Raw genomic sequence first — 12,147 nt, 5'->3', positions numbered from 1 at the left:
CATAAACCATAAAATAAAAAATTGATAATTCAATTTCCTCAAAATTAAAAAAGAAACTCTTCAAGAAACAAAAAAATGCTTCTATTCTTATGAAGCTCTAAAATGTCTAATGGAAAAAAATCAAAGCAACAGTGAGGACCAGCTAAGACAGAGCATGTGTTCTGATTCAGGAGATGGTCCAACTTGTATATTCTTCTCTCCTGGCATTTGAACGGAGGCTTTGGTCTAATTGCATGCCTTAAAATTTTGATCATTTTAAGAAAACAATGATTGTGCTTTTACAGGCCAGACTCTGGGCTGAGGGTAAACACTGTGTAATTCTCACAATCACCAGCCGGGGAGGTGGGGGCAGTGGGAGGCAAGTGCTATTATTTTCCCAATTTTGCAGGTGGCAAATGGAGGCTCTGAGAGGCTGAGTGACTTGCCCGAGGTTCATGACTTGGAAGGGCGATGCTGGGATGTGGCCCCAGGCCTGCCTCATTCCAAGAGAGTATGTCTAACCACCACACCACAGTGCCTCCTTGGGTACCACCTGCTGCAGCATCTCCTGGAGGACTTGGCACACGATACTCAGCTGTGTTTGTTTCACAAAGATGCTCACCAGCAAAGTGGGTGGTAGCCAAGAACTCCCCGCGAAGCCGTGCCAGCCGGCAGCAGGGCCAGGCTCATCCCCTGCCTGTGAGGGGAGAGGTCTAGGAACTGTGCTCAGTGCTGGGTGAAAAGGGAAGCTGTGAGATAGGTCACTATTCTGGGAATAGGAAAAATATGTTGACTGGAAGGTCTGAATCTGAGGGTGAAGTTTGTAAACCACAGGCTTCTTGCAAGATGATCAGGTCTTTCTCTTGGGCTGACCACATTCCCTAGAGAAGGGTCTTGCATCTCCTACCTGGCGGATATAGTCCTGCCTGCCACAATTCTGAGGACTGATTACAAGTTGGCATTCAGTTAGGTGAAAGTTCCCTTACACCACTGAATGGCACCCCAGCCCTCAACTGTCCCTGATTCTCCCTGACTTTCCGTCCCTATGGCTGGGGCTCTGCATGGGTGGTCATGGTGGTTTTGGGCCGAGGGAACCAACTTCTTAAACACCTGCTTGTTTTTTTCCACTACCTACTCCAGAGGTACCTGACGCTGCCGAGATCCGTGCCTTTGGGGAGTTTTGTCCCGTAAGTCAGGTTGCTTTCTGGATTCCCCCGTTCCCTGGAGGAACAAGTCACCACTGGTCCATCTGTGTTCCAGCATCTAAAATTTTGTTACTTGTTCTTTTTCCCAGTCTGTTTGACCTCGTGGGTTTATCTGTTAAGAAAAAAAATCTCTTTACAGTTGTTTTGGGAGGGAGAGTAAGAAAACGCTGCTGTTTGATCCACCCTCTTTATTTACCGAGATGCTGCTCCCTCTGCTATTTGGGGTCAGTAGCTACGTGTCCTTTTGTCTGGATGTCAGCACTTGAAAGCAGGTCCTCAGTTAACCACACACATGCAGTAGCTCCAGGCTCACCTTTTCAAGGCCATTCCTTCTGGACTCCCAGCATCCTCCAACCTCTCCCTCATCCATGGAAGTTATTTTACAAATGTCTGAGGGATGGGTCTCCCACAGGTTTGTTTGTTTGTTTGTTTTTTCCCTCTCTATGTTGATCTGATCCATTTGGATTTTTAAAGGAGTTTTTCAAAATTTCTTATATGCAGACAGCACTTTTTCTTATTATTCAAATCAGCTATGATTTTATTATTAAATTATACATTTATCTACCTTTCATGAGATTTGGTGTGGAACTGGGGGTAGTTGCAAGTGCTCAATCAGACATCTGATCCAATCCAGAAGTTTAAATAGACCATCCTCTTTTCCCTTTTTTGTGGTTAGGGAGTGAGCCAGAAGTTTGTCAAACTTGAATGGTCTTTGCCACACCAAGACTATTCACCTATATTTTCTTCTAGTACTTTTGTGTTAATTTTTTATATTTAAATTTTTGCTTCATTGGAAATTTTATTTGGTGTTGGATGTAGAGAAGAATCCAGATTTCTTAAAAATGTTTAGCTCTTTGTTCAAATGTTAGTTATTGACTACTTTTCTGATTTGAAACTTATACTCTGTTAATTCATGTGTTTTCAAAGTGTGTTTTATTATCTCATGAGTCAAGTTTTCCTTGGTAATTCTTTGTTAGCTCTTTCTTGGTGATTTGTATAAGTTTATTCTATCAAATGTATTTTAAATAATTTGGGCAAGTTGAAAAATCCCATTAGAATTTGGAAGTGCTTGAATTTATTTTAATAGATTCAGGGAACGTTGGCTTTTTAATAATTTTAAGCTATATTTCAGCCTCTTCCATGAATCTATGTTATCCAGCCAGCTGAAGTAATCGTTTACTTTAAGATGTAATAAAATTGTCTCAACACCCCATCTCACACCTGATAGAATCCCAACGTGCTTTTCGGTCTCTCTGGGGTTTCATGGCAGTGGAGGGGGTTGGTGTTTATTTTTCCTGGAGCCAGTTCCATTTTCCTGCTTCCACAGAATTCTTGATCTCTGCTCTGGCTCTGACCCTCGCACATCTGTCCTTTCTCCAGTCTACAGCACCCCACTGGAGATGGTCCGATCTTTACGCTGCCATTAACTCTAGGCCGTGAGCACTAGATAGGTGACTTCAGGGTAGAGTTACAGTCTGAGCCCTGGAGTCAGAATGTCTGGGTCAACCGCTAAACTCCACTTCCAAGCTGTGTACTTGGTCAAGTTACTTAACGTCTCTCTCTGCCTGAATTCCTCACCTGTAATGGGAAACAGGATTTTTGTGACAATTAAATGATAAACACATTTATAGCGCTTAGTGCATTGCCCAGAAAGTAGGTACTCAATAAATATGAGCTCTTATCATCATCAGCACCACCACCATCATCATCATCAGAGGTTTGGAGGATGTACAAATGGGCTGCATTATAATGGGTCACAATGAATGACTTTAAATACTAGAAGTGTTTACTCTTAAATGTTCATCTACTTGTCCTCTTACAGGAGGAAGGTCCTCACTCTCTCTTTAAGCTCCTTTACTTTGATCTCTTCCCTTCTTTCTCCTGGTTTACTCACCTCCAGCCCAATTTCACTATCTTAATTCTAGTCATGACAACAAGGATAAGACTTATCTTTCCAAAATAAACCCATCCCACCCAGGTGCTTGGCTAAAAAAACAAAACAAAACAAAACAAACAAAAACAAATAAGCAAAAAAACTCAGTTTTCTCTCCAAGAGGAATTTATATTCGTCTTACAGCTCCAAAACTAATAATTATTTTTTCCCTTCTTCAAAAAGTTAAGATCGCATATCTAAAAGGTACACCTCTCCACTTTACCAAAGCTCCTTTATTATCGATAGGGTTTTGTTGCTTTCTCTATAGAGCATATGTCTTATTAGTTATATATAAATTGCTATTATGAATAGAATTTTTGATTCATTACGCTTTCTAAGTGACTATTGTTAGTGCGAAAGTTATTACTTTTTTGAGCATTTGTTTTGGAACCGGAGTCATATTACCACTGTTTCTAATAGTTTTCTCAGTGTATTCTCCTGAGTTTTCTTTGGTATAAAATCATTTTATCCTCAAATAATGACAATTTTGCTTGCTTCTTTCCAATACTTACACCCTTTGTTTTGGTTTATTGTGCTGGCTTGGACAGATGGTACGTATCAGTGATGATAATGACCCATTGGTATTGATTCTACTTGCTAATATTTTGTTTAGAATTTATAAGTGAAATGAGGTCCATAGTTTCCTTTTGGGTATGCCGTTAATAGGTTTTGGTATAGTGTTTTGCTGGCTTTATAAAAACAATAAAAGCATTGAAAAGCACTCCTTCTCTGAGTTATGGAGCAATTTAAATAATTTCTGTGATGTCTGTTCTTTTATGGTTTGAACCATTTAGGCTGTATGAGCCTGGCCCCTTTCAGGAGAATCTCCTTCATAATTGTCTAGCAGCTTATTTTAAGTTTCCTATTTCTTCTTGATATAAGAAATCTATTATTTCTAGAATAAGTGTCCACGATATCCAAGTTTTTAAATTTACTTCTACAGTTTTACAAAGTATTCTTTAATACTTTAAAAAATTTCCCCTGTATCTGCCCTTTCTTTTGTCTAATTTTGGATATTTGCCTTTTCCAACTCTTTTTTTCTTCTTCGATTAAGGTAGACTATGACTTGTCTTTTTAAGTTTTTATTTTTGCTGTACGTGGGCCTCTCACTGTTGTGGCCTCTCCCGTTGCGGAGCACAGGCTCCGGATGCGCAGGCTCAGCGGCCATGGCTCACGGGCCCAGCCGCTCCACAGCATGTGGGATCTTCCCGGACCAGGGCATGAATCCGTGTCCCCTGCATCGGCAGGCGGACTCTCAACCACTGCGCCACCAGGGAAGCCCTAAGTTTTTAAATATCTCTTGATTTAATCAGTTGTAGTGTTTTTAGGTTTTCTAGTTTAAATTCAGTTTCATGCTTTTTATGTTTTTTCCTTCTGCTTTAGGTTTGATATTCTTTTCCTAAATTTTTGAGTTTTGCAATTAATTTGTTTGATTTCACTCTTTTGTTAGTAATGAGAGAATTTACAGCTACAAAAATTTCCCCAAATTTAGCTTCAATTCGTGCATTTAAGGGAGCAGCAGTCTCATTATTGTTGCTTTAGCAAATAAGTATTGAGAGAGAGAGGCATATTCCCCAAGTGGTAGGGAAGTTAATGCTTTTCGTTTCTACTTATTTCTAGCTTTATTGAATTTTGGTCAGAAAATGTGATCTATCGCCTTCCTACCATTAAAAATATGTTGAGGTTGCCTTTATTTGTTCTCCAATATAATAATATGAGCTATATGATATGCACATATCACATTAACATATATTTTAGACTTAATGTAATATATACATATATTATTAATTATACTATCGAGCTCACATATATCTGTAAATTTTATATTCTTGATCTGTCAAGAAGTGAGAAAGATGTAGAATTTGATTTGTTTTTTTTTTTTTTTTCCACCCATCCCTCTCATTGATCTGGAGTTTATTATACAAAGAAATGATTCTCAAAGTGTGGTCCCTGGAGACCTTGGCAACAGCATCACTTGAGACACTGGGAGAAGTGCAAAATCTTGAGCCTTACCCTAGACTTACTGAATCAGAGATGGGGGTTGGCCCCAAGTCTGTGTTTTAAGAAGCCCTCCAGGGGACTTGGATGTACATTCACGTTTGAGGACCACTGAAGGAGGTATGAGGTGTGTATCGCACTTTGTCTCACTCTGTCCTGAAGAACTTTTCAATTTTTCCTCTGATTTGTTAGGCTACCTTTTTCAATAAATTAATTCTGTTTCTAAAGTTTGTTCTGTACCATTCATCTGTATCGTACAGTTTTAGTTTGTACAGTTAATAATCAAAGACAGGCAAATTAGAATTAGGCATTACGTTTTCTTAGTAAATTTACAAAGATTTAAAAACTCAGCTTTCAGTGTGACAAGAATCTAATGAGCTAGACTCTCTCATACATTGATGGGAGTCTATAAAATGGTACATTTTTTTTTTCCTGCAAAGAAACTATGGCAATATGTCTAAAATATCGTAACATTTGTTTTGGTAATTCCACCCCTAGGAATCTATTGTAATAAAATACAGTTGATACTTGAATAAGGCAGGGGTTGTGGTGCCGACACCCCCCGCAGTCGAAAATTGTTGTGTAACCTTACGGTCGGCCCTCCTTATCCACACTTTCTCTGTATCTACCATTCTGTATTCAACCAGTCACAGATGTGTAGTACTATTGATATATTTATTGAAAAAATTCACATCTAAGTGGACCCACACAGTTCAAGTCCATGTCATTCAAGGGTCAACTCTAATCAGAACTGGCGAAAATTTATATTTACATTGCCTTTTGCTTGCTTGTTCATTTATACTGTTAATTATTTATTTGTAATGAATAGAATATTTTTGGTAGAAGTCTTAGGTTTACAGAAAAGTTGAGCAAAGTACAGAGTGTTCCCAGTTTCCCTTATTAACATTTTACATTAGTGTTGTGTATTTGTTGCAATTGATGATGTGATATTAAAACGTTATTTTCAGGTGAAGTCCATAGTTTACATTAGGGTTCACTCTTTGTGTGGGTTTTGACAAATGTATGCCATGGACCCACCATACAGACACAGATACTGTGTGCCCTAAAAACCTTACTCTACCCATTTGCTTTTTTAAATTATTTATTTATTTATTTATTTATTTCAGTACGCAGGCTTCTCACTGTTGTGGCCTCTTCCGTTGCGGAGCATACGCTCCGGACGCACAGGCTCAGCGGCCATGGCTCACGGGCCCAGCCGCTCCGCGGCATGTGGGATCTTCCCGGACTGGGACACGAACCCGTGTCCCCTGCATCGGCAGGCGGACTCTCAACCACTGCGCCACCAGGGAAGCCCTAGTTTCATTTTTTAATGAACGAATGAATTAATTTCAACATTTTTATTGGAGTATAGTTGATTTACAATTGTTTTGTTAGTTTCTGTGGTACAGCAAAGTGAATCAGCTATACCCTATTGGCTTTTTTAAATAGAAAAGAATATAGAGCATCTAAAGTTCCAATAATATGAGAATGTTTAAATGAATTATGATGTATTCAGTTCAAATGAAATATTATGCAGTTATTAAAAATGATGTTCTTATAAAATAGTTAATGACTTGGGGAAATGTCCATGATATATTACTAAGTAAAAAAAAAAAATACACACAAACTGAATTTGTAATATCATCCCAACTTTGCAAAACCATAAGTATATATGCTCATGAGAAAAAAATACTTCAAAGGAAGGAAGACACTGAAGACTCTACATTAAAATGCCTAGAAGATCTATGAGGGGTTAAAAGTAAATTGTAGATGTTAAAAAAAAAAAAAAGAAAAAAGTAAAAAGTAAATTGTAGGATTGAGAACACCAGTCTCTGGCATTAGCCCAGCTGGGTCAGCATCATGGCTCCGCCACCTGAGGGTTGTGTGGTCTTGGGAAAACGACTTCATTTTCTTTTGCTATGTGTTTATGAAACTTTCTAAAATAAGTATGCGTTGCTTTTAAAATGGGAAAAAAAAGTAAAAAAAGAGGAAGTGAAGGAGAAGCAAAGGTAGAGACAATGGGGCAATAAAGGGGTGTAAACGGCAAATTTCCTACCCAAAGTGGCTGAAGCAGAACAGGAAAGTTAGTGACTGACAAAATGGAAAAGGAGGGCAGGCTTAAAGCAGGGCTTAGATGATGACCCTCTGACCCTATTTCCTCTGTCTCTCAGCTCACCACTTGGCTCTTCCTGGGCCACGGGCTTCCTCCTGCTGTAACCCCACAGCTTACAAGGTTCTCACATCTCTCTCACTTCAGAGCCAGTGACAGTTCCTCAGAATTCCCCTTGAAAGTCTCACTCATCTCATTGGTTGTGTTTGAGTCAGATGCCCATCTCTCAACCAGAGTGGCCAGGGAAAATACAACGTGCTGATTGGCTTAAGCCTGGATCACTCAGCCTCCTGAATCAGGGAAGGAGTCCGCTTTCCCAGAAACATAAGGACTGATAGCAAGCGAAGGGGTGATTCTCTGATGGGAAATACTCGGTGGCAATAAACAAAAGATGCTCTTTGTCTGCTAGCTGTTTTTGGCCTAGCCCTCTCCTTCTTAGATAATAGTTCAGCAGGTCTTTATTTTTATGCCAACAGTAGAGATGGCTGTACTGGTTCGTCCTGACCCAAGACTGAGCCTGGCAGTGAACAACTGGTTCTCAGAATTCTAGACCACAGACTTATTGATAATAACCTTCGGTTTGCGCTTCTGGCCTTTCACATGAAAAGGATTTTCTTAAGTGCCCTTTCTAAACTGTGCAAGCAGGCACCCCCGCGGCAGGGAAAAGGCGATGGAGGATCTTCATTTCATCGTAACACAAACACAGCATCTTGGATGTATTTTATGACCTCTCCAGGAAGACAAAAGACTGGTATAACAATGTTCTTGCCAATTTGCTGAAAAGTTTATCATTCTTAGTTTTGCAGCTGGAGCTCCTCACCCCAATTCAATATTCTTGGGCTAAACAGAGTCCTCATTTTATGACTCTTGTGAAACTGTATTCTTGGAACAATGACAAACTCTGACTCTTCTAAAATCATGGCCAGTTGAACTCACTTGTGTCGTTGGGACTGGCAATAAAAACAGGTTGGATATTAAGCAGATACACCTGCTTCTCAGGCATCTCTCAGGTGCCAAAAGATAGTCTGATTGTGTGGCCTAAGCTCCACGCACTGGGGGAAAGGAATGGAATGGAATTCCTTTGGGAAGTTGGGGCCCTAGGGAGTATGGATCAAATAAACCTCCCTTCTGAGCAGTCTGCCCTTCCATCTGACAGTGAAATGACCCAGTTTTCTTGGGCTATGAATATGGAGAGACCTTTAGTCTTACCTTAGTCAACGCATGAAAAAGTATATGATCCTGGCAAGAACCCATGAAGAAGAAGGTACTAGACCAGGCCATATGCACCTTGTCATTTCCTTAATAAAAAGGGATTTCATTACCTTGGCCCTGTCATCATTGTTATCTTGCCTGCTGCCTCTTTCTCTATTTCCTGGCCTTGCAGTGGGTTGCCTGGTTACTTGAAAAGACAGTTTTTCAAAGCAAAAGGCTACATGACTCTTTCGAATATCACTGTTGATACTGTACCTTTGCTGTGCTTGTCACTGTGCTGAGTGCATTCTGTACGTGACCTGAACCCTCACAACACACTGCGGTAGTTTTCATAGCGAGCACTATAAACAGGAGGAAACTAAAGCTGTCTTGTTAAGTCACTTGCCCCAAACCATACAGCTCTATGGATAAAACTGGACCTTTGGGGCTTCCCTGGTGGCACAGTGGTTGAGAGTCTGCCTGCCAATGCAGGGGACACGGGTTCGAGCCCTGGTCTGGGAAGATCCCACGTGCCACGGAGGAGCTGGGCCCGTGAGCTACAAATACTGAGCTCTGCGCGTCTGGAGCCTGTGCTCCGCAGCAAGAGAGGCCGCGACAGTGAGAGGCCCGCGCACCGCGATGAAGAGTGGCCCCCGCTTGCCACAACTAGAGAAAGCCCTCGCACAGAAACGAAGACCCAACACAGCCAAAAATAAATAAATGAATAAATAAATTTATTTAAAAAACCCCAAAAAACTGGACCTTTGAAACTAAACCTGCCTATACTAAATACCACGTCTCTTCCCTCATTATCAGTGACTGACAAAAGGGTATTTCCTTCAAATTGATTTTGGCAAGATTTAGCCTGATTCCATTTGTATCCCTGCTTTCTAAATCTAGCAGCCTCGGTGATGTCACAAGACTCATCCTCAAGGTGACTGGGCATCAAAGGGAATCCAGTCTTTCCATGCATAACTTTTCTACAACAGTCTTCCAGAACCTTCCACCGGGGTCCTTACCCTGAAGTCTTGGCAAAACCTTCCACTCCCTTCACCAGAGCATCTCTGCACCGCCTTTGTCCAGCTTCTCCTGGCTCAGCAGTGCTGATGACCAGAACGAGACCAGCCTGTGGCTTGACTCCCCAGCAATGTTTGACTATATCCAACGTGAAATGCTAATAATTGCTTTGCAATTTTACATTTTGATGCAAGTGCAAGGTTGAAACTAGCTATTGAAAAAACAAATAGCTTGAAAACTCGTTGTGAAGTAATGACTGCATGCAGGAGACTGACTGGCTTTCTGCCCTTGGAGGGGATAAGCTGCTCCTTATAAGCCACCAGAGGCTGGCTGGGGGACAGCAGTTGTGGATGTGCCGGGAAAGCCACATCTGTTTGTAAATCTTCAGGAGGAGTGGGGTTGGGTTTTCCATGCTTCAACTCTAGAGGAAAAAAAAAAAAAAAAACCCGAAGAAAAGCCACTTCCTCTCAGTGAAGCCTTGTGTCTCTAGCTCCGTTAACTGCACTCTTGCTGAAAAAAATGCTTTTCGAGAAACCTTCCAAAGAGACTGTGCCCAGGCTTTGGAACTGGCATTTGAAAATGGTGGAAAAACTCATTAAAGCCATCAATTACTCTGTGGACTCTTTGTGGCTCTGTCCCTTCTTTATACATCAGGTATATTCTTAGACCCCTGTGTCCCTGTGGAACACTTTCAACTCCTTGAAAAAGAACCTGATTAAAAATGACAATTTTCCTACAGTGACTGAGTTTTCCAAATTCATCCCATGACTGGCTCATTCATCCAACCAACCGTCTTGAATTCTTACTATGTGCCAATGCTGCCATAAGTCCTGGGGGTTGGAAGATATGAGGCCCATGACCTGTATTCAAGCCCACAGTCCAGCAGAGGAGGCAAGGAAGTAAAGAACTTGAAGACCCAGTGGTAAGACTTACCATGCTCCGGATGCTGGGGGACCAGCTCGAGGGCAGTTAGCACGGGGAGGTCAAGGAAATGAAGGCCCAAAATGGCTTCTGGGAAGAGGTAACCCCAGTCTGAACTTTGAAGAACACAAAGGAGTTAGCAAAATGTTTAAGACAGAAGGTGCAGCCTGCAGAAGTGTGCCGGAGTGAGGAGGGAGACACATCACGGGGCTGCTGTCCTGCACACAGGGTGGCAGAGGAGACAAGACTGGGGAGCGATGCTGGCTTCTGTCATCCTTGCCCCTGCGCTAAGTCCCTTATCTTGGGTCCACGGGCACATCTCAGCCCTGGGGGCATCTGCATGTGGGGCTCCTTGTAGCCATGTAGCCCATCTGGAGATAGCTCTATGGGGCACGGGAACTGTTCCCTCAATGCTCATGATCACTGGCTAGTTCACATTTCCCAAAGCAGGTGCACACGCGTGCCTGCGTGCATACAGCAGTTGCAAATAGATCATTATTCAATGTCTACAGTAACTCATCCAAACCTACACTATTGGGTGGGGTGGAGGGGAGACTAAATCAGGCATGGTGCCTTCTGGTTTACCTTCACGGCACGGAGGAGGGTCTCACCCACCAGCACTTCAGGGCATCCTCTTGGCTGGTAGGGAGCACCCCTCAGAATTCTCCTCTCTCTCCCCTCCAGAACTTCTGCCCTTCAACTCTTCTCCTCCAACAATGTCTCCACCTCCCTGCTATTTCTAGCCACTCGCCACCTCCTCACCCCTGATACAAAGGCTCAGCAAATGGCTTGACCTGTTGGGACTCAGAGCCTCCCTGGCTGGGAGGTAGGTAAGCCCTTCTCTCCTCAGTCAGGCGAAGGCAGGAGAGGGACTTCAGGTTTAAAAGCTGTTCAGGGGCTACTGAGGGTGATCATCTATCGTCTACTCCTGGTTCCATTTTTCTTGATTTTTCCTTTGGTTATCCCCTACTACCTTCGGGGGAAAAAACGTCACACATCTTACACCAAGAACATAGGATTCCTGCCAAAGGCAGTGTTGACTCTGTTAATGAGTCTGGAGCCTCTCTGCTTGAGTAACTCTGAACTTAATGGACTTATCCTTCTACTCACCTTCGTTTTCTTTGTGAAACCTCCTTCCATTCATTTCACACCAACAGAAGTGTCCGGTTACTCTTCCCTCCTTCCTCCTGCCTGGAGGGCAGAAGGATTGACCAGCTACCAAGCAATATGAATCGTCCCAAGACATTCCATGTGTTCATACCTACTGGGTTTAACTGCTGGGCTCCACTCTGTATGTGCATTAATCGGCACCTAGCCCAGTGCGAGCCACCCACTAATTGTTCCCTATGTTTCTCAATGAATGAATAAATGAATCAACGATCCTTACCACCTCATAATTCACCTGCAAGTTAAATAAGATTACTCCCGCTTTATAAATGGGAAGGCTAAGGCTCAGAAAGGTGAAGTTACCCATGGTTGTTTAGGTGACAAACGCTGGATTTGGGTTTTTCTAACACAGGGTTTTTGGATCCCAAAGTTCATGCTCTTTCAGAAAATCGTGAAGCTGTCTACCTGCTGACCCACTAAATATAGTTCGTGTCAATAATGAGAAACCTTTTGCGTGGATACTTTTGGGATGGTCTTAGTGCCAGGTAATGAGGCTGTGGATTTGGGTAATTCTTCATGACTGAGTTGACTGTTTCTTTGTTACCCCCTCCTAGAGTTAACATTTTTGTCCACACCCGGTGCAGGGGTGTCCATACTCCTTTCACTCATTCATTCATTCATTCATT

Source organism: Phocoena phocoena, chromosome 16, assembly GCF_963924675.1.
Source record: "Phocoena phocoena chromosome 16, mPhoPho1.1, whole genome shotgun sequence".
NCBI lineage: Eukaryota > Metazoa > Chordata > Mammalia > Artiodactyla > Phocoenidae > Phocoena > Phocoena phocoena.
This window is presented reverse-complemented; position numbering follows the sequence as displayed.